Consider the following 21,260-nt stretch of genomic DNA (forward strand, 5'->3'; position numbering starts at 1 on the left):
CCAAAGCGCTGTATGCTGACTGTCTAGTTTAGTAGCAAGAGACGTCTGTTTTTAAAAGTAGTTCGACCATTTTACAGTTTCCGCTTTTTTTTTTTTAGTCCTACGGTCAAAACGTGACCAATCGTTACAGAAGGCCTAAACACTGGCCTACAACGTCACAGCCTGTGGGCAGTTGAGACCAATAGCTTGTTGCCACGTCACAGACCTGTACTGCGTGGCGACGAGCTGTTGGTCCAACCTGCCCACACGTTTTAACGTCGCACGTCAGTGTCTGGGTCAAAATCGTGTAGTTGAAAAAGGTCCCACACTCTCAGTTTATAATCAAAGACCGACAACTCTTGTGGTTATCGTCCGTTGAAGACTCTCGCGTTTTGTATGCAAAGAAACATTGACATTATTGGTTTCTCTCTTCCTTGTCCGCTCGTTACCGAAGCAGTTTGAGACCTGCTAGCTGATTACTTATGTTTTTGTCTGACTTGTATTTCTTGTGCCAGGCCCTAGGATTGTTAACTCTTTTTCTCTCCGTAATTATTTACCAGATTCTGGTGGAATCAACGTTGGTATCGTCAGTTAGGAGAGAAAGAGTTAATAAGCTTTCATCCACGGCCCGATAACTTCAACGAGGACCCTCTGCAGACATCAGTTTCATTTCTCATCCGCGTAACTCTCATCTTCTCTTCCATTTCATGATATATTTTTTTTAAACGACAATCTACATACATCGTTCTTCCCCCCGCCACCGGGCCGCTCCACCCCCGCGCTCCCCAACTCTACACCCCCCCCCCCCACCAACGAAATCTTCTTTCGTCCCGTTCCTCAAGCAGGACGGTAATAATGGCGCAGCTTCCGGTGACTCGCGCACCACATGCACGCGAGGGCCTGTACCCAGAAGTCAATACATACTTTTATTTTTTTGTTTGGTCTCTTTCAGACAAAAATCTGGCAACTTTGATTTCATTTTGGGAAAACCGAGAGAAAAATAAAAAGTTTGTTTATTCACTTTTTTTTTTAAATATGCTACTTGTGACAGTGTATAGATCTAGTTCTCTGTGGTTTTGTTTCATCTCCAGGTATTTAGTATTTTACTGTGTTTATGTGTAAAAAAAAATTCTCCTTTTTATGACGGAGTATATTCAAGTGTTTGCAAATAGTTTATTATGGGATCGATATCGATTTTAACATAAAGATTTTTATTTAAAAAGTGTTTAAATTTAAACTAATACAAACTCCGTAAGATTATTAATTTGCGTTTGATCATGTTATAATTCAGTGATTGCATTTGATTGAACTTTTCACACTGATTGTAAGTGGATTTAATTAGACTTAGACTTAGACTTAGGTCCTCCCGCGCCGTTCGGCGCATTGGGCGGCAAGCTGTCTCCATAATGATCTGTCACTGGCAATGTCTGGAGCCTCCTCCCATCTGGTGTCCACTGTTCTGAGGTCCTCCATGAAGGTGTGTCGCCAGGTAATACGAGGACGTCCCTGTTTGCGCTTTCCTCGTTTTGGCTTCCAGGTTATCGCAACTCTTGGTGTGCGTAATTCATTTTGACGTAGAACATGTCCCGCAAACCTCATGCGACGCTCAGTCACAACCTCACTAAGTGTTCGACTCCCAGTTCGGCATAGGATTTCCTTGTTTGAGATCCGGTCTGTGTAACTGACTCCCAAAATCCGTCTCAGCCATCTCTGTTGAGCCACATTTAGTCTTTTCTCAATTTTGACAGATGACTTCCACGTCTCACATGCATATGTAGCAGTTGGAATGACGATTGTGTTGAGAAGGTGTATTTTTGTCTCGAGTCCAATGGCTTGGCTAGTCCAAATAGGCTGCAGCCTTTGGAAAATGCTCCCTGCCTTTCCTATTCGACATGCTACATCATGGTAAGCATCTCCATCATTTGTTATGATGCTGCCAAGGTACGTGAACTTGTCCAGCTCTTCAAGCTTTGACTCGCCAAGTCTGATGGGGACACCCTTTGCCTTATATCCCACTCGCATAATTTTAGTCTTATCCAAGTTTATGCGGAGGCCAATTTTGGGTGCCTCTCTGTCTAGGCTCTCCGTCATTTCTTGAATGCATTTATTTGTAGCCCCGAGTAGTGCAACATCATCAGCAAAGTCCAAGTCCATCAATCGGAGTTGTTCATGCCATGGAATACCAAAGGCAGTCTGGTTCATTGCTCTCCTCATTATGTAGTCGATGGCTAGGAGGAAAAGGAAGGGAGATAAGATGCACCCCTGTCTCACACCTGTCTCGATTGTAAAAAACTCTGTTGTTCCCTCTTCTGTTTTAATGCAGCAACTAGACTGACTGTAAAGGCGTCGTAGGATCTGGACGAATTTTTCTGGGATACCGTATTCTCTAACTATTTTCCATAGTGATTCTCGGTGGACACTATCAAACGCTTTTTTGAAGTCCACAAAACTGATCATTAGCCGTTGTTGGTACTCAAGACTTTGTTCTATGATATTTCGTAAAACGAAAATCTGCTCTGTACATGATCTGCCTCTTCGGAAGCCTGCTTGTTCTTCTCTGAGCCTTTCATCTACAGACTGTTGAAGCCGTCTCAACAAAACAGTGCTGAAAACTTTGCCTGGGACAGAGAGGAGAGTAATGCCCCTCCAGTTGTTGCAATCTGCCAAGTTGCCCTTTTTTGGAAGCTTTACAATCACTCCCTTTTGCCAGTCCTCTGGGACTTTTGAAGTTCGCCAACAGAGATTTAAGAGATCAGTCATTCTGTTAACAATGCACTGTCCCCCATATTTTAGCATTTCTGCTGATATCATGTCTAGTCCTGGTGCTTTGTTATTCTTTAGCACTGCTATGGCCATGGTAACCTCCTCAGCAGTTATTGGGTCTGTCTTGACCTTGAGATCATTGTCTGGAGAGGGGTCCTTGAATATGTAAGTTAGGTCTGGCGACAGTTGGTTAAGGGTCTCTTTAAAGTGCTCTACCCATCTTGCATCCTGTTCTTCTTTGGTTAACAAAGTTTTGCCTTGCTTGTCTTTTATTGGTGCCCCATGTCCACTCTTTGCTCCAGTGAGATCTCGGACAATACGATGGAGGGTTTTTGTGTCATTTCTGCTTGCAGCTGCTTGTGCCTCTTGTCCCTTCTGCTCAATCCAGTCCCGTTTATCTTGCCGACAGCTTCTCTTTACTTTCAGATCTGCTTCCCTATAGGCTTCTTCCGCTAGGCTGCGATCCTGTGTTTCATTTTTCTGATCTCGTCTACGTTTGGCCTCTTTCCTCTCATCTATCAATTTCCATGTTCTGTCTTGTATCCACCGTTCCTTGTATGAGCCTCGCCTCCTTCCGATAACTTCTTCCGCGCACCCAATAGTGGTATCTTTGAAGTTGGCCCACTCTTCTTCAAGGGTCAATATATCTGCAAGAGCCTCAAAGCGGTTCGTTAGTTTCAATTGGAACTGTGCTGCAGTATTGCCGTCTTTAAGCTTCTCTACATTAAATGGGCGGGGTCGTGTGGTTTGTTTTGGTTGGCGTTTCAATCGGAGCTTACATTTGCCACTGACAAGGTAGTGGTCTGAGCCGATATCAGCTCCTCTGCGGGTCCGCACGTCTAACAGAGATGACCTCCATCGTTTGGAGATGCAAATGTAATCTATCTCGTTGAAGGTTTCTCCATTTGGTGATCGCCATGTTTTTTTGTGTATTTGTTTGTGCTTAAAATATGTGTTTCCAATTGAAAGGCTGTTGGATGCGCAGAGAGAAATCAAGCGCTCGCCATTATCACTGATGTTTTCTGCAGAGCCATATGGTCCCATTACATATTCAAAGCCAGTTCGGTTGGGATTGATTTTGGCGTTAAAGTCTCCCATCAGTAGAATTAGGTCGTGAGTAGGTGTTTCATCAAGAGTGGTTTGTAGTTGATTATAGAAATGATCTTTGATGGTATCTTCTGCATCCTCTGTAGGAGCATAAGCTTGGATGGTAGTGACTTTAATTTGCTTTGTTTGGAGTCGAGCTGTAATGATGCGGTCACTGACCGGCTTCCAAGCAATTAGCGCTGAAGCTGCTATTTTAGACATGATGATTCCTACACCACCAATGTGCTCCTTGTCAGGGCCTGAATATATTATTGTCTTGCCATCATTGATTATTTGTCCACTTGATGTCCACCGCATCTCGCAGATCCCAAGGATGTCCAGCCGGTAAGAGTCAAACTCTCTTAAAAGTTGGGCCAGTTTACCGCATTGATTCAGGGTTCTTACATTCCACGTGCCTATAAGAGTCGGTTTCCTTGCGTTGAAAGGCTTGCCATGTATCAGGTATTGGACTTCCAGTTGGCTTTGATCCAAAACCGTCATCAGGGTTTGGCCGCCCTCGCCGCATGTATAGTTTTCATTATGTGTCGAGTTTGCCGTTTCTGTAGCAATAGTGGTTTTACAGGGTGGGGTCGCTAGCCCCACGCCAAACCCTCCTCCTTTCTCACCCGGGCTTGGGACCGGCATATGGCGGAGTTGGATTTAATTACTAGTATCGATACTTAAAAACAATGTTTACACGGGGCATTTTTTTTATTTATTGTACAGATTATTGACATGCTCTATAAACGTTTAACACGATATTGACGGAATTATGCATAAATTGTTAGACCATCCTTTAAACAATGTTGCTTATTATAAGTAGTAAATTACTTCACTTTTTTTTTTTTATACATGTTACACTTTAAGCAGGTTTGCATTTAAAATTTATCCGTCGTGGCACTTTCTATTACGACCTCTACTCACTCAGTTAATCTATTTGTTCCTTTGTTCTATTGAGTTCAAGATATTAATATTAATTAAAAACATACTGAATTAAAAAAAATGACATTTTAATAGCAATTTTTAGATTGCTAACAATTATAACAGACCAGATTTCAATGGAAAAGATCAGTAGTTTTCATGGTATGTATCTCTCTTAGGTTTTCTTATTTAAATCTGTCACAACGTTATCAAGCATAGTGATCGGAACAAGGATGGGTTTTGCAATATACAACTTTATCCTTTTTTTTCCCCTCTGTGACTGGCACATTTCTTCAATGTTCTTCATCAAACTCAATCGATTTTCAAATCTGATTTCAACTCCAATGTGTACAAGACAACAGCCTTAAAATGGAGTAATTCGATTGGCTGACAACATTAGTCACGTGTTTTCTCGTTGGCGTTCTTTTATTGGTTCTCTTGACTTTGTGACAGTTTGTAGTGTGGTTCCTACTTTGCCTACGTTTGTTTCTATTTCTGCAGTCATTGTCACGTAATCCGTTCGCTAAATTAAAAGGGGAAACAGTTTTTGCATGAAAAATTCTTGCAAATAGGTAAAAAAAAAAAATTTGAAATTTGAAATTTCGTACAGAGGCGTAGTGAGCAAAAGCGACCGGGGCAAAGTACTTTACTGGCGCCCCCCCCCTCCCACTCTATTTTACATGTACATCACATTGAAATATAGGCTTTTAAATAACAAGTATTTAATAACAATATAATACAAATTACCTTAGAATGTATTATTTAACTAAAATATCTACAATAATTTTTTTTGGGCGCCTCTCTGCGTGTGTCACCCCCCCCCCCTATGGATAGCGCCCCGGGCATCGCGATTTCAACTAACACAAATCGATTTACTATTTCAACCAACAAAACTTAGCTAACTACTCTGGACTGTTCAACTAGAATTCTCCAACTAACTACTAAAACTCTCGACCTCTCCTGCCATCTTGCTTCCGGTCAAGCCAAAACTTATCTTCACTATTAGCATTTCCATGCTCTGTATTCATTAAAGTACAATACGGCCCAATAAGTTAACTATTTTGACTGTGAGAATAAGTTTTAAAAATAAATACATATTTTAATTAAGATATTTAGACAGATCATTGAAATTGGTGATAACACGTTTCATATTATATATTAATCTCCAAACTGTTTTAGTATCCTTCTGTTTTTGGTCATCTACAATGTCCTTTTTTTTTTCTTTTCATTTGCTAACATAATGATGTTTTCAAGGTTTGAGATTTTTGTATAAATTTCATCGATTTATACCAGGAGGTCGTGTTTAGACTGCAATTACTGACTGTGCCAATTGGCATGGGTGGAGATATGCTCAACCGAGTCAATAGAAAAGTAAGTTGAAAAAAATATTTTCTGAGGCCTTTATTGGGAGTTGGAAGAGGGAATTGAGCTGCCTTTTTTCTAGAGGGTGGCGTAACTTTTAAGTTGGATATTTCATCCCGTTGGGTGAAGTTGACTTTTCAAACAGACAAGTATGAAATAAACAATACAAAAACTATGCCTTTCCTGTTTTGAAAAGAAATGAGACAAATAAATCAATGTCGTCTGCACATTTTTTTTAAACAGTTGTCAACATTTAGTCTTTATATTCTGAACAGACATTTTTCTCTCTCAAACAGTACTGAAATAATTATCAAAAGTGGTTATACAATTATTGTTCTTTTTTCTAAGTACTTAGTCATTTTTACAATACCTCTATCTAAGTCAGAAATTAATTGGACCTGGACTCAGCCAGGAACCTGCATGGACAATAGATCTCAAAAATGGCTCTAACCATTTTTCTAGAAATTTAACGGTTGCTGTATATTGCTCACAAAAAAAATTACTAGCTCATTAGCCACACGGGAAAAACTCTAGTCTGACAGTTATCATTTCAAGTAAAAAAAAAATGAATAAATTTAAATTTGGCTAGAGATTTAGATCAAGGTCTAGGCCTAGGTCCAACATCGGGTTTGAAAGGACTATCGCGTTCTTGAAATGAATTTAGCTTTCGGGAATTTCCGAATGTAAGGCTTTATTGATTCAAGAGTTTAATCAATTAATGTCCGTGAAAATTTCACGAATCGTCTTCTTATTCTTATCTTATATAATACAGACGTTACTTCAAAAAAGAAGATGATTACGTCCTACGCGTCATGCATTTAGTCATGCATATTAACCAATGACTTAAATTCTGCCAAGTCACTGGTTTTCCTGGCTAGCTCAGGCAACCCATTCCATGCTCTAATAGCACTAGGGAAGAAGGAGTATTTGTACAAATTTGTCCTAGCATATGGGACGAGGAATGTGCCTTTATCCTTGTGTCTTTCAGAGTATTTTATTAAATTTTGTTTTTGTATTTGAAGATTATGGTTCAGTGTTTTATGTATGATTGCTACTTTACTTTTGAGCCTTCTAAGTCTAGATCTAAAAGCTTATCATTGTAACATTAAAATGTGTACTAGATCTATACAAGCGCTTAGCCAGGAGAGTGTCCATATCACAGAAAACAATTGCTCTATAATTAAGGTGTATTGGGGGGGGTGTTGTCTTATTTTAGAAAAAGTAATTTTTTTTTCTTGTTTCTGCGAAAGTCTATTTCCTTGATCCTCTGAGAAGGGTGACGGTTATTAAGAAGTATTCCTAAATTAGATATTTCTTGGGGGTCGAGGTAAAAAATGTTTCATTGTTGTTGTTTTTTTTTTAATCTAGTAATTATTAATTGTCTTTTTTTAAGAAAGTATTTTTAATGTTTTCTTGTACGAAATATTTTTGACTTTTTATTTCTTTAAAGCCTGCATTTTAAAAGTTATTTCTGTACTAAACCCAAGACTTCAGTGCTTGGTTAGATTTCCTTGAGTGCGAGAGGGAAAAAAATGGCATAATTTTACAAGGTAATACTTTGAGATTCGGTCAGTAAATAGTCGCCGTGTTCTTTATTGTTTGACCAATCTGTCTTGATCGGAACGCTTTGTGAATCATCTACCCACACAAACATATTTACTCTCTCACACACACGCATACCCAGAGGCTATGAATGACCAATAGCCAACATCGAGCCATGAATGACTTAGAGGGAAACACGTTCATCTCGGAGGAGTGGGACGCGGGGGGGTGGGGGGAACGGACTTCGCTATCTCAGACAATTAATGGTGTGACTCTTACCAGGCTATTATTGTCTTGTATATATGGTGTTGTCTGTGGGAATCTGTCTGGTAAGGACTTAAAGACTTCTGCTCAACACTCCCATAAACTGGATAGTGATATTTTTGGTTCTGACTTCACTCTTGGCAAAAGAAATGTAGGCCAAGATGTGCTTTCAAATTAGAGATCTATAAAATATCTTTTTTTTTTTTTAAATACAATTAAGACAAATTGTCAAAGCCGTTCTAAAAATCTGCTCCACTGTTATTGTTTTCTATGTAATTTTTTTTTATTTTTGGAATTAAAAATGGTTTGGAAAAGGTTGCCAGGTATATTTCAAGACGAATGGAAACAAATAAGCTCCTCTGACAAGACCAAAATTTACAAAGGCTTTAAAGCTTTTTGAAGAGCGAGCCAAAATATGAATGGAAAAATTTTGGCAGGCCATTATTATTTTATTTAGAAAATGAAAAAAATTATTATTGGAATTAATATCACTTATATCACATATTAATTATAACTAACGCTGAAGCAATTAGTGTTTCGCTAATAGTTCTTATCTTTTATAATCTTATATTATACAGACGTTACTTCAAAAAAAGATGATGATTACGTCCTACACGTCATGCATTTAGTCATGCATATTTACCAATGGCTTAAACTCTGCCAAGTCACTGCTTTTCCTGGCTAGCTCAGGCAACCCATTCCATGCTCTAATATCACTAGGGAAGAAGGAGCTTTTGTAAAGATTTGTCCTAGCATATGGAACAAGGAATGTGCCTTTATCTTTGTGTCTTTCTGAGTATTTTATTAGTATCTCATGTGGATCAGCTTCGGACGTAGTTATGACTAAAAGTTAACACACTTGTTCGCCCGTCAGAAGTTTGTCTTAAAAGTTTAAACAAGTACTTCTACATCCACTCATCTTGAGAAACACATATAGAATCCACATGTTTGACTAACAATTTTTTTTAAAAAAAAGGAAGTGCCCCTCTTAGACTTTGCAATATATGGGTTGTTACGATTGATAATTGAATGTACACAAACTTGACATAAGAACATTTAAGATCATAACAACTTTAATCAGCCATCTTGGCTACCAGAGTAGTGTCCCCTATGCATGGGCACAACCGTGACCTCCTATGTCGAAGGCGCCGGCACAACTCTTCCTACTCTATACAGTCTCCCTAAAAAAGGGGGGGGGGGTAATATACAATTTTATGTGGGTTACTGAAAGGGGCATAACATTCCACCAACATGGGTCATCTGTTTCTGTGACCCACCATTAACGAGGGTGTCATCTGGCCAGCAAGACGAGCAACTGTCTTTTACTTTTCCCCAACTAATGTCAGGTGCCCTTTAGAGTTGGGTAGTCTCAAGGGCGTCATAAAACATAAACAAAAATTTAGTTTAGGCTGAGGCTAACCATGAAACTAATGGGAAAACATAGAAATTAATTTTTTCCATAGTATTTCAATGGTTCATCTATTATTTAAAATGAATGAAATTTTTACTTCTTTAATTATTTCAAAACATTTGGTGGTCTGGATTAAACCTTACCGGAGGGGGGGGGGGTCGGAGTTGGCCCACGGTCCGTAGTTTGCCCTTAACTGCTTTAAAGAATTTGGTTGTGTGTTTTTATCACAGTGTATTAGCTATTCTGTGGAAAGGAAAAAAGTGTGTCTGTGTGCGCCTTGGGTGGGGATATATGTCATCGTGACTTTATGGTCCTCCCTTTGGTGAACACTGCCTCTCACCTCTTCCCTCCCCTCATCGCAACCAACGTAAGTATTTTACTATACTCTCCACGTCTCCCTCATTTTACTATACTCTCCACGTCTTCCTGTCTAAGCACCAGATATTCACTCGATAAGTACATCGTCACAGATGGAAGTTTTCCTTGATTGTGTTATAAGTAGCTGTAACCCCGGTCAGTCTGTGGCTTTTTTTCTTGTCCGGTCAACAGTAATCAATAAGAGACTCCAAATAACATGCTGTTCGAAAATATAGCAACAAGATCTAGACATAAATAAAGAACTTCTAAATTTTTTATTTTTTTTAAGGATACCTCAGCTTTTTAGCTTTTGACTTCAGTTGTCGAGCTGTTTACATCCTAGGAATCCTTGGGCCTTTGCCTCTTTTCTTTGCCTCCTTTCTTTGCCTCTTTTTTGGGCATAGCCTCTTTTTTTTTGGCTATTGGCCTCTTTATTGGGCTTTTTTTTTTTTTTTTTTTTTTTTTTTAAATAAAGGTGCATATTTTATTAGTAAGCGTACAAATTAAGCAGTTACATTTTAAAGTACAATGATTGCAAAACATAGCAATGCATATAGTTACATTTAGGTTGTCATAATATTTTAACGATTTAAATTGCTTTGTATATGGCGTTGTTTTTTTCCAATAGCATATAATGAATATTTTTGAAATTTAAGGTTCTTACAATATATGTGGTGAGAATGTCAACAATAGGTAATTAAATAGAAACAATCAAAGAGTGAAAGTAGAAACTTAAATGATATTAAAACATTTTAAACATCGTAGTCACATTTGTTTTCCACTTTGTCTACATTGTTTCCTTTGTGCTTTGCTACAATACCCCAGTTCTTTATATTAACTTCTATCAAACGTGCATACACATCTATGTGTGTACACACTTATGCGAACATAGGCATTTAAACATTTATATTGTTTCTTTCTTTTCTTTTAATGACAATTTTTGATTTCCTCCCTTGAGATTTGGAAAACTACTTCCTCATCATCAAGGTGGAAATCCTGTCTGCTAGAGTCAGTATATCGGGAGTTTCTGTTCAGAAACAATTTCTCTGTGGCTTTTTTTTTTTGGTCACAGGGACCAATTACAGTCGTACTAAAAGTTATTTTATATGTATCTATATATCTATATATATATATATTGTTACGAATCTCACTATCCAGGCTCTCTGCAAACTGCACCATACACCACCAACTTAAAGAGCTTGACAACTCTGGGCTCCAAAGTAACGTAACACTTTAATAGTTGAAAAAATAACAGCCAGTACTGTACAATTGGCAACACGTACACTGTACAAATATCTCTACGATAACACCGTACCGCCGTATCAAGTCTTGCACTGGCCTCTCCGTCTCGTTCCGGGCTTGCACTGGGTTCAACAGTTCAGGACTGACTTCACACACTAGGCTCGTTGTGTCGGACTCGATAGCAGACCAAGATCAAGACGCCGTTCGTCTCAACTGTACTTGATAGTACTCCGCACTGAACCGTCGTAATGCTCCGTACAGAACCACACCGCTGAACCTCACTGAACTGTGCCGTAGTCGACCGGACTGTAGTGAACCGGGCTCTGAACCCCTGTCGTGAACCTTCTCTCGTGAACCTTGCTGTATTGAGCCCCTTTTCTCAACCGTCTTGACTGCGACACCTCCGCTCTTATATAGGGTCCCTATTGGCCTTCTAGAACCGGACAGAACGCCGCTCGACGTTTCTAGGTGGTCAGATGACTACAACTCTCGTGACACTTCTGAGCTCTGTTCACGACGCCGATCCTACTCGAACTTGACACTCGTCTCGGCTGACCGTCGTAGCTCGTCACGATTGACCGCTCGTCTAGCGCTGGCCTGGGGCGATTTGCGTCGGCTGACTACACACACACCACTACCCCCATCTGTGCCACCAACAGGTTTATAACAATATATATATGTATATATATATACTTTTTTTTTCATTGAATATTTTTCCCCTTCTTTTTTTTCCCCTTTTTAATTTTTCCTCTTCCCCTCTTTAATATATTTTTTCTCTGTAGACTGCACAAGCATGCGCAATATTGACAATGGTGGTGGAGAATTTTTTTTTTTAACAATAGTAAAAACTTTGACAATGAAACTAAATACTAATTTAGTAACAATCTGATGTAGAAGCTTGTTGAGATATGAAGTTATGTTGATGCTCAATATTAGAAAAACAGAAGAAAAATAATATCTGCACAGACTGTAAACGTCTGCAAGGTAGTAAGAAATAATATATTTGTATGTAGACTGCACAGGTATGCACAATACGGATAGTGGGGGTATAGAAGTCACTATGGACATAATTGTTAAAAAGTACAAATTTATACAAAGAATTGTTTGCTTAGATATCATCTGGTCATGCCTGATTCTTAATACAGTAACAACAGAAGAAAAACAGTGTTTACATAAAACGTAAAGGTCTGCCCTTGTTCTTGGAGTTACTCTTCTTTCCCTTTTCTTGGGTTTTCACGTGTTCGCTCCTGGTTCCTTGATTTGCCGGCCTAATGTTCCATTTCGATATGGTTCTCTGTTTTAATCGAATGAGATCTCTCGTTTTCTCCTACCTAACTCGCTCGTCTTTGTAGATCAAAACTTTGGTTTAAGTCTCTACAGTCACAAGGTCAAGGCGTGGCCTTAGTGATTGTGTACTGTCTTGAATTGTCTTAACCCTTGTCAATTTTTTTTAATTTGGAGTACTAGCTTTTTAATTATATGGTTACAGGGTCTTTAAATGTATAAAAAGGATCATTTGGGATATATATCTATAAACACACATACACACTCGCATACACATATTCATATATATATTCCCTTTTCTTTAAGTTAATGGACAATCTTGGTATTTTTATGTAGCGCTATATTGTTTCACTTTGCGTTCAATAATTTTCTTAAAAATGTGATCTAATAACACTACACTAGGTACTATATTATGGTAGACAATTTGTAGGTATGTATTCCAAATAAGGTTTCTATATTCTGATAAAATAATTACATTGATGTCTCTTAGTTTTTTATTTATGGCTTTAGATACTTTATTAAAGAAAATAGAAGTATTTACATTTGCACAGGTTTGACTGTTTGCGTCAATAATATCTTCTAAAGTTTTTTTTGCTTCCTCAACCAGCTCACATTCACTAAATAAGTGTTTCTCTGGGTTTTGGTTTTCTTTTTTACAAATTACACAGGTATATTTGGACCCTGTTGTAGTTGAGAGTCTTCCTTTTATTGGGGTCATCCCGAAGAGTAATCTGTAGGCCACTTCTCGTGCTTTGGGTGTTATGTATTTGTTGTGTAAATGCGTGAATGTGTCTGTCCAGTTGGTTGGTTTAACCCCTAACTCCCTGACCCACTTTATTCTAACTTCTAGGTTTTCTTTCAACTTGTCTCTGAGTATAGTGTATATTGTTTTTGAGTCGTGGTGTGTTACGTTTTCATTGCTGGGTAGGTGTCTTGTGAGTGATCTATAGAATGGATGTGTATGGTTACCAAAACGATGGGTGTGTTGTTTTGAATGGGGAGGAGTTTGTTTAGTCTAAGTCCAAAATAATATAATACTAAGGGGAAGTTATTGGGAGACCTTACTACTTTCCCTACAAATTTTTGTGTGAATGTCTTGTAAGCCTATACCTCCTTCTTTTTTGTCTAATTTTTTTTCTTAGTATGATATATTTCTATGTTATGGAGCTAGTTTATATCTATTTTGTGTCGCTAACACAAGCCAAAAAATGATATAAATTTGGTTGCTAGTGTTGTGATTATTTTACAAACTTATACAGAAATCTAAACGATTTAAAGCTTTTTAAGCAATGTCTACATGTTTACAAAGCTTATACCAAGTAACTCTGTCTGTTTGTCAGTCTGTCTTCCTGTCAGTCAAAAGTTTGTACACGTTATTTCTCTCACACCATTTCTCGGATCAAGTTGAAACTTCATTAGCATAGACAAGACATGAATTAAAAATTTAAAAAAAAAATTAATTACTGGTAATTACGTTTTTTTTATACCAGCAAGGGAAATTAATTTTTCAGTATTCGCAGACATGGTTAAATTCTGCAATAACGTTGGGTTTCCTGGCTGATTCGTATCGTAAAATGTTTAAAACTCATTAGAAAAATTCTGTGATGATCAAAATGAAAATGGAACACTTTTAACTAATGATAGTGTTTAGATACCATAAAGACACACACACCTTCAGCTTACTTCAAACCTTCAATAAAATATAAATAAATAAATCGGCAGCAAAAACACAGATGTACTTCAAAAGTGTCTCTGATGATCACGAGACTTAATTATCATTAGCCTGCACATTTCTCTGTTATCACGATCAGTTAGAAATGGACATTCCCTGTAATTATATTCATCGGTGTTGAATGCCGGGGTCAGTGGTCAGCGTCCTAGACGAGCAAGCATCGTGTTAAGATGTAACACTGTCCAGTAGTTGACCACTCAATCGATAGGACATTTCATCAACAGTAAACATAGATCTGGTCAGTCATGTTGCCATCACGTACGCTCTTTGTTTTTGGGCTCACTTAATCCTCAGTCTCTCTGTGTTGGCGTTTGTGTGTGTTTGAGTGTGTGTGTGTGTGTGTTTGAGTGTGTGTGTGTGTATATATATATATATGTGTGTGTGTCGTTGCGTAAAGGGGTTCGGAGGTATTGATTTCTTTTTACTGTTCACTCAATGATTGATCTGAATAGAGAAAACAAAATCACAAAGCAGGACGATGTCGCCGCTTGATAAATCCTCTGCATGTCTGACCATTTCGGATGAGCATGAGCGAAGGACTGTCTTGGGAGGCGAGGTGGCTGAGCGATAAAGTGCTTGGCTTCCCAACCGGTGTGTGCAGGGTTCGAATCCTGGTGAAGACTGGGATTTTTAATTTGGGGATCTTCGGGCGCCTCTGAGTCCACCCCAGCTCTAATGGGTACCTGACATAAGTTGGGGAAAAGTAAAGGCGGTTGGTCGTTGTGCTGGCCACATGACACCCTCGTTAACCGTGGGCCACAGAAACTGATGACCTTGACATCATCTGCCCTATAGACCACAAGATCTGAAAGGGGAATTTTACTTTTGCGGAGTGTCTATATAATGATGTTCAAACCCCACCTCCTAGCGATCCCTGTAGAAGACTTGGCCTAGAATAGAATTATCTTCATTTCTGAAGGAACATCTAAAACTTAAAAATCTAGCTTCACCTTCATGCTTTATTTTGTTGAACCATTGGGGCACCACATGTGATCTATTGACCGTCTTTCTCCATTCTTTTCTTTCTAGATACAATTTCTGTCAATTACAGGCCTGTCCATTCTTCTATGTTTTCTTCCCATCGCTTTCTCTATCTGCCTCTTCTTCTTTTTCCTGGTACTGTTCCCTGAAGAAAGGTCTTTTTGCAAGCCCTGAGGACCTTATGATGTCCCACAAACAAAAAAAAAGGAAAAGCTATAATTAGATTTGTCTGGTCTGTCACGTTGAGAATTAAAAACTGAAAAGTACTATCCAAAATCCGATTTCACCAAATTCTTTGAAGTGCTAAAAATGTGCTGCGACTGTTTCTTTTTGTCTTCTGAAACCCAGCCCTGGCTTATTCATTTGTTATAGTTTTCCTTTCAGGCCTGAGGGTCTATAGGGCAGGTGATGTTAAGGTCATCTGTTTCTTTGGCCAACTGTTAACGAGCAGGGTGACATGTGGCCAGCTTAAAGACCAACCGCCTTTACTTGCCCCAACTAAAGTCAAGTACCCATTAGAGTTGGGCTGACTCGGGGGCGCCCTTAAAATCCCCAAATTCAAAGTACCAGTGTTCACCGAGATTCGAACCCAGGACCTCAAGTTTGAAAGCCAAGCGCTTAATCACTCAGCCACCGCCTCCCCCCGTCTTAATTTGATACTAGACACATGTTTGGTGAAAGTCCTCGAGTCCGGAGTGTCCGTGTCCACCCGATGTGAAAGCAAAACCAAACTCAAAGTTTAACCCCGAGTCTCACCCTTCCCCCCCCCCCGGTCAGACAGACTGGACTATGCGAGGTGTGCGCCGTTCATTCAGGCCGGTAGAAGGTAACTCTTGCTCGCTTTTGCTGGCCTTAGGGTTTCAAGTGCTAAGCACAACTCTACATGACAATTTCAAAAGGGTGACAAAACTGACATCAGGAATGAAACGTCATTAGTTGCCTTAGAATAAATGTAGCGCGATTCTTAAAAAAAAAAATTCAACAAACGAAACAATACAAACATCATCTGAAGTTTGTAGTTCTTAAGATGAATAAAAGCACTTAAGGACAAACCTCGATCAAGTCTGGTCTCTAGACAAGGATAATTGTTTATTTGTTCAGCCTGACATCAGGCAACAAATTGAGTGTGCAACCGTCAATAAGTTTGGTGAATAAAACTGAATGGAACAGTTTTTACATTTTTTCTCAATCGTTAGTTGCTGAAATGGGGAAAAGTTGTTTTTTTAAATTATACCCTTATCTCATCTAGCTGCGTGAAACAGTGCTGTATAAATTCTTGATGGCTGTCTATTGCTTTTAAAGATGTATGTCTTTATACAATATTTACAAAGCTTTTATTAACTCACTCTGTCTGTCTGTCTGTCTGTCTGTCTGTCTGTCTGTCTGTCTGTCTGTCGATAACAACGGAAAGGTTTCCCAGTGAGTGACTTTGAATTTTCACTGTTTTCTTTAAAATTCTGTCCCTAGTAATATATAGTATTATATACATATTAACTCTTTCTCTCCATAATTATTTACCACATTCTGATGGAATCAACGTTGGTATCGTCAGTTAGGAGAGAAAGAGTTAAGTCAGAAATATTTTGTATCCAGTGAATAGGAATTAAACTTCTGCAGCGACATTTTTTTTCAATGAACGTTTTATTAAAATTAAATATTTTTAGTTTGGAAATATTATAAGCATGAAAGTTGCGCTATATAAAAAGCTATAATTATAATTTTAAAAAATCTACTTAACTCACGGTGGCTGAGTGGAAAAGCGTTTAGCTTCCGAAACTGGGGCTCTCGGGATCGAATCCGGGTGAAGACTGTTTTTTTTTTTTTGATTTCCAGATCCTTTGTGCGCCTCAGAGTCTACCCAGCTCGAATAGGTACCATTAGTTGGGGAAAGGTAAGGGCGGTTGTTATTCTGCTGGCCACATTACTCCCTCATTATACGTGGGCCAAAGGAACATAATTTTTACACCGTCTGCTCGTAGATCTTTATGAAACTCACCAAACATTCTGTCTGCGTAGTCGTGCGGTTTGCGCGCTGGAGTGTCGTTCGGATTTCTCAATGGTCCCGGGTTCAACCCCTGCCCGCGGCCATACCCCGTTTCCAGCGGGAGGTTTGGACTAAGAAGGAACATCCGTAACATGAAAAACAATTTACAAACAAACCAAACATTCTAAGCCAGCTCCCACTTCTCTAACTGACTTCTCTAACTTCAACTTCTCTAACTAACTTCTCTAACTAACTTCTCCAACTTCTCTAACTAACTTCTCCAACTTCTCTAACTTCTCTAATTTCTGTAACTAACTTTTCTAACTTCTCTAATTTCTTTAACTAGCTTTTCTAACTTCTCTAATTAACTTCTCTAACTTCTCTAATTTTTTTAACTAGCTTTTCTAACTTCTCTAATTAACTTCTCTAACTTCTCTAATTTCTTTAACTAGCTTTTCTAACTTCTCTAATTAACTTCTCTAACTTCTCTAATTAACTTCTCTAACTTCTCTAATTTCTTTAACTAACTTTTCTAACTTCTCTAATTAACTTCTCTAACTTACTTCTCTAATTAACTTCTCTAATTCCTTTAACTAACTTCTCTAACTTCTCTAACTAACTTCTGTAACTTCTCTAACTAACTTCTCTAACTAACTTCTCTAACTTCTCTAACTAACTTCTCTAACCAACTTCTCTAACTTCTCTAACTAACTTCTCTAACTTCTCTAACTCAGTCGTTTTCAAAACAAAAACAACGCGGTTAAAATAAATGTTTATTTCGATTGGGAACTGACAGTTGCATCCAACCTCGTCATCCACGCCGCCTCAGGTCATCACATACTATAACGTCCCCCAGGTCATCACATACTATAACGTCCCTCAGGTCATCACATACTATAACGTCCCTCAGGTCATCACATACTATAACGTCCCTCAGGTCATCACATACTATAACGTCCCTCAGGTCATCACATACTATAACGTCCCTCAGGTCATCACATACTATAACGTCCCTCAGGTCATCACATACTATAACGTCCCTCAGGTCATCTCATACTATAACGTCCCCCAGGTCATCACATACTATAACGTCCCCCAGGTCATCTCATACTATAACGTCCCCCAGGTCATCACATACTATAACGTCCCCCAGGTCATCACATACTATAACGTCCCTCAGGTCATCACATACTATAACGTCCCTCAGGTCATCACATACTATAACGTCCCTCAGGTCATCACATACTATAACGTCCCCCAGGTCTTCATGCTTGCTTTCTGTCTATGTATATTCATGTGCGATACTAACTTTGTCCCGACCAACCCAAAAGGTCTCAACAAAAAAAAATCAACTGAAGAAGTCAAGACCACTGGCGGTGGTCAGCAATCCCTTTCAAGTCCAGCATGCATAAACGAAAGCTGGTCAACTAGGGGAAGTAAGTATTGTGTACTGACCAACTGCTTTCTGCTTTATGTAAATGACCTTTCCAACTTCTCAAGTCTGCTAGAAGACCCCCCCTCCCCCCAAAAAAAAAGGCCAATAATCGGATTACAGAGTTTATTGGCTGAGGCCACGATTGTTGTGCGTCTAGCCAGGAAGATCTATTTCCTATCTTACTAGCTCAGTATCTGGGTCAACAAGATAGATCTTAAAATAAAACGAATCAATTATATTTCATGTTTTTTAACATTTGCACTCAGTTTATTGTTCGTCCCATGTTCCCTATAAAAAAAAAAGAGAATAAAAAGGAAGAAATACAGTGTCGATATAATGGAACCCATAAGAAAAACGTAAAATAATGAAAAAAAAAAAAGGATGATTGTAAAAGATTTTCTGATAAATAGACGCCATATTGAGAGATCCCCCGTTGCCAACTATAAAATAACAATGACTTTGTGCTACACGCTAGGGAGCGTAGAAGTTTGATTCTATAGTGCTAAAATATTGTTACGAATCTCACTATCCAGGCTCTCTGCAAACTGCACCATACACCACCAACTTAAAGAACTTGACAACTCAGGGCTCCAAAGTAACGTAACACTTTAATAGTTGAATAAATAACAGCCAATACTGTACAATTGGCAACACGTACACTGTACAAATATCTCTCCGATAACACCGTACCGCCGTATCAACTCTTGCACTGGCCTCTCCGTCTCGTTCCGGGCTTGCACTGGGTTCAACAGTTCAGGACTGACTTCACACACTAGGCTCGTTTTGTCGGACTCGATCGCAAACCAAGATCAAGACGCCAGTCGTCTCAACTGTACTTGACAGTACTCCGCACTGAACCGTCGTAATGCTCCGTACAGAACCACACCGCTGAACTGTGCTGTAGTCGACCGGACTGTAGTGAACCGGGCTCTGAACCCCTGCCGTGAACCTTCTGTCGTGAACCGTCTAGACTGCGACACCGCCGCTCTTTAGAACCGGACAGAACGCCGCTCGACGTTTCTAGGTGGTCAGATGACTACAACTCTCGTGACGCTACTGAGCTCTGTTCACGACGTCGATCCTTCCAGAACCATCCTGTTGACACACGACTCGGCTGACCGTCGTAACTCGTCACGGTTGACCGCTCGTCTAGCGCTGGCCTGGGGCGATTTGCGTCGGCTGACTACATCACACCACTACCCCCATCTGTGCCACCACCAGGTTTATAACAATATGTTGAGATCATACTTGGCTTATAAATACTTCCATATTATGTATACCGGATGCAAGCTATTTATGGGCGTGTCTTCAAGTACTATAACTCAGCCTGGAAAACCAGTGACTTGACAGAGTTTAAGTCATGGGTTAACATGGCATGGCTGGATTGACACAGGAACACCAGTTTGGGCGTAATCATCTTCTTTTCTGAAGTAACGTCTGTATTTTATTAAGTAACTTAGTAAAGTTCCCCTTTCAGACCTTGTGATCTATAGAGCAGATGATATAAAGGTCATCTGTTTCTGTTGGCTGGCGGTTAACAAGGATGTTATGTGGTCAGCAGAAAGACCAACCGCGTTTAATTTTTCCCAAATAATGTCAGGTACCAATTAGAGCTGGGTGAACTCAGAGGAGCCCTAAAAATCCCTAAATTATAAATTCTTCACCAGGATTCGAACCCGGGACCCCAGCTCGGAAGCCAGGCGCTTTACAACTCGGCCACTTTGCCTTTTACTATGATAACTAGATAACGATGAAAACCTCTTTTAACACTTGAACATTGTCGCTAAATTTTATAAATAGCGTATTTCAATTTATCTTTTATTCTTCGCTATTTTTCCCTTGGACTGTTTCAACACTCAGACGCTCACGTGTCTATCCGGCTACTGAGCTGCCAACATCGATACTGAAGTCGTAAGATGTCTTTGCGCTTCTTAGCAGCTTTTAGACTGCTTCAGTGTTGCCAACGCTACCATTTTAGTGCTAACATAGTGTCCCAGCGTTAGAACGACGTGTTTACTTACATCCGATGAAATTTACTCGCAAATCTGATGTTGTTTGAGTTATAGGACGGTGTGCTGATTAGTAAGACATTATTCATATCAATAATTAGGAGTCTTATGTCCCTAAATAGTTGACTAAGTATGTTTTTAATAAGCATCTTTTCATACCATACCATAGTAAAAATTACATGCCTTAGTGATTAGCATTGATGATGTCTGAAGGAGTCGAGATGACACAATTGCAGCCTCACAAAGTCAATAGTTTAATGTGCGTTATAAATGGTTGCTGGCACAATATTCATCTTCGGGTACACCTTTATTATACTCCAGAAAATTTAACTTTTCCTCTCATGTATGTCAAATTTTATATAGTCTCAGAAATTGTCTTAGCTAATTTAAAACAATGCAAAAACAAATACACAAATGCAAAAAAAAAGTAATATTATAAAAAGATTTTAAAAATCAATATCTTTTTAAAGAAGCTACTGATAGTCTATGATTTCTCAATCAATATCTCTCTTGAAAGTCTTCAATATTGCAAGGAGTCTTTCCAGCGAGCTCACACAATCAATGTCTTCTATTACAGTCCAGCTAGTCTCTATATTAAGAAAGTGCGCAAACATTCTCATGTGAGTCTATTTATTTATTTATTTAACTTTTTACTGAATTATAAGAAACATTCGAGTCGAGTGCGGGAATTCCCGCTGAATGCGTGTTCAAAATAGCTAAATTTAATTTTTAAGATGATTATACTTTGAAAATTATAACCAGAGTTTTCATTGTGCGGCTAATTATCTACGAATTTTTTTGACTTAAACTGTTTTTGAAATAGCAGCCCAGGTTCCACTTTCAACTCATTTTTATTTCCACGATGAAGAGTTAGTAAACTTTTAAAACAAAAAATGAAAGTCGACATT

The 21,260-nt window shown here is 38.9% G+C and overlaps 1 protein-coding gene across 8 annotated transcripts in view; it reads left to right on the plus strand.

Annotated features, from left to right (window-relative positions):
• Positions 1-21,260, plus strand: part of LOC106073993 (neuronal acetylcholine receptor subunit alpha-10-like) — a 204,246-nt gene that overhangs the window by 136,421 nt on the left and 46,565 nt on the right. Inside the window, exon 1 of one of the 8 annotated variants that reach the window (XM_056018438.1) lies at positions 862-986. The exons of 4 other annotated variants lie outside the window; for them this stretch is intronic. The gene's annotated coding sequence lies outside the window, so the exon portion shown is untranslated. Of the gene's footprint in view, positions 1-861; positions 1,071-21,260 lie in introns of those variants that run through there. 3 more of the 8 variants (XM_056018437.1, XM_056018435.1, XM_056018436.1) reach the window with 3 other exon arrangements.

The sequence above is a fragment of the Biomphalaria glabrata genome, chromosome 1, assembly GCF_947242115.1.
Source record: "Biomphalaria glabrata chromosome 1, xgBioGlab47.1, whole genome shotgun sequence".
NCBI classification, from domain to species: domain Eukaryota; kingdom Metazoa; phylum Mollusca; class Gastropoda; family Planorbidae; genus Biomphalaria; species Biomphalaria glabrata.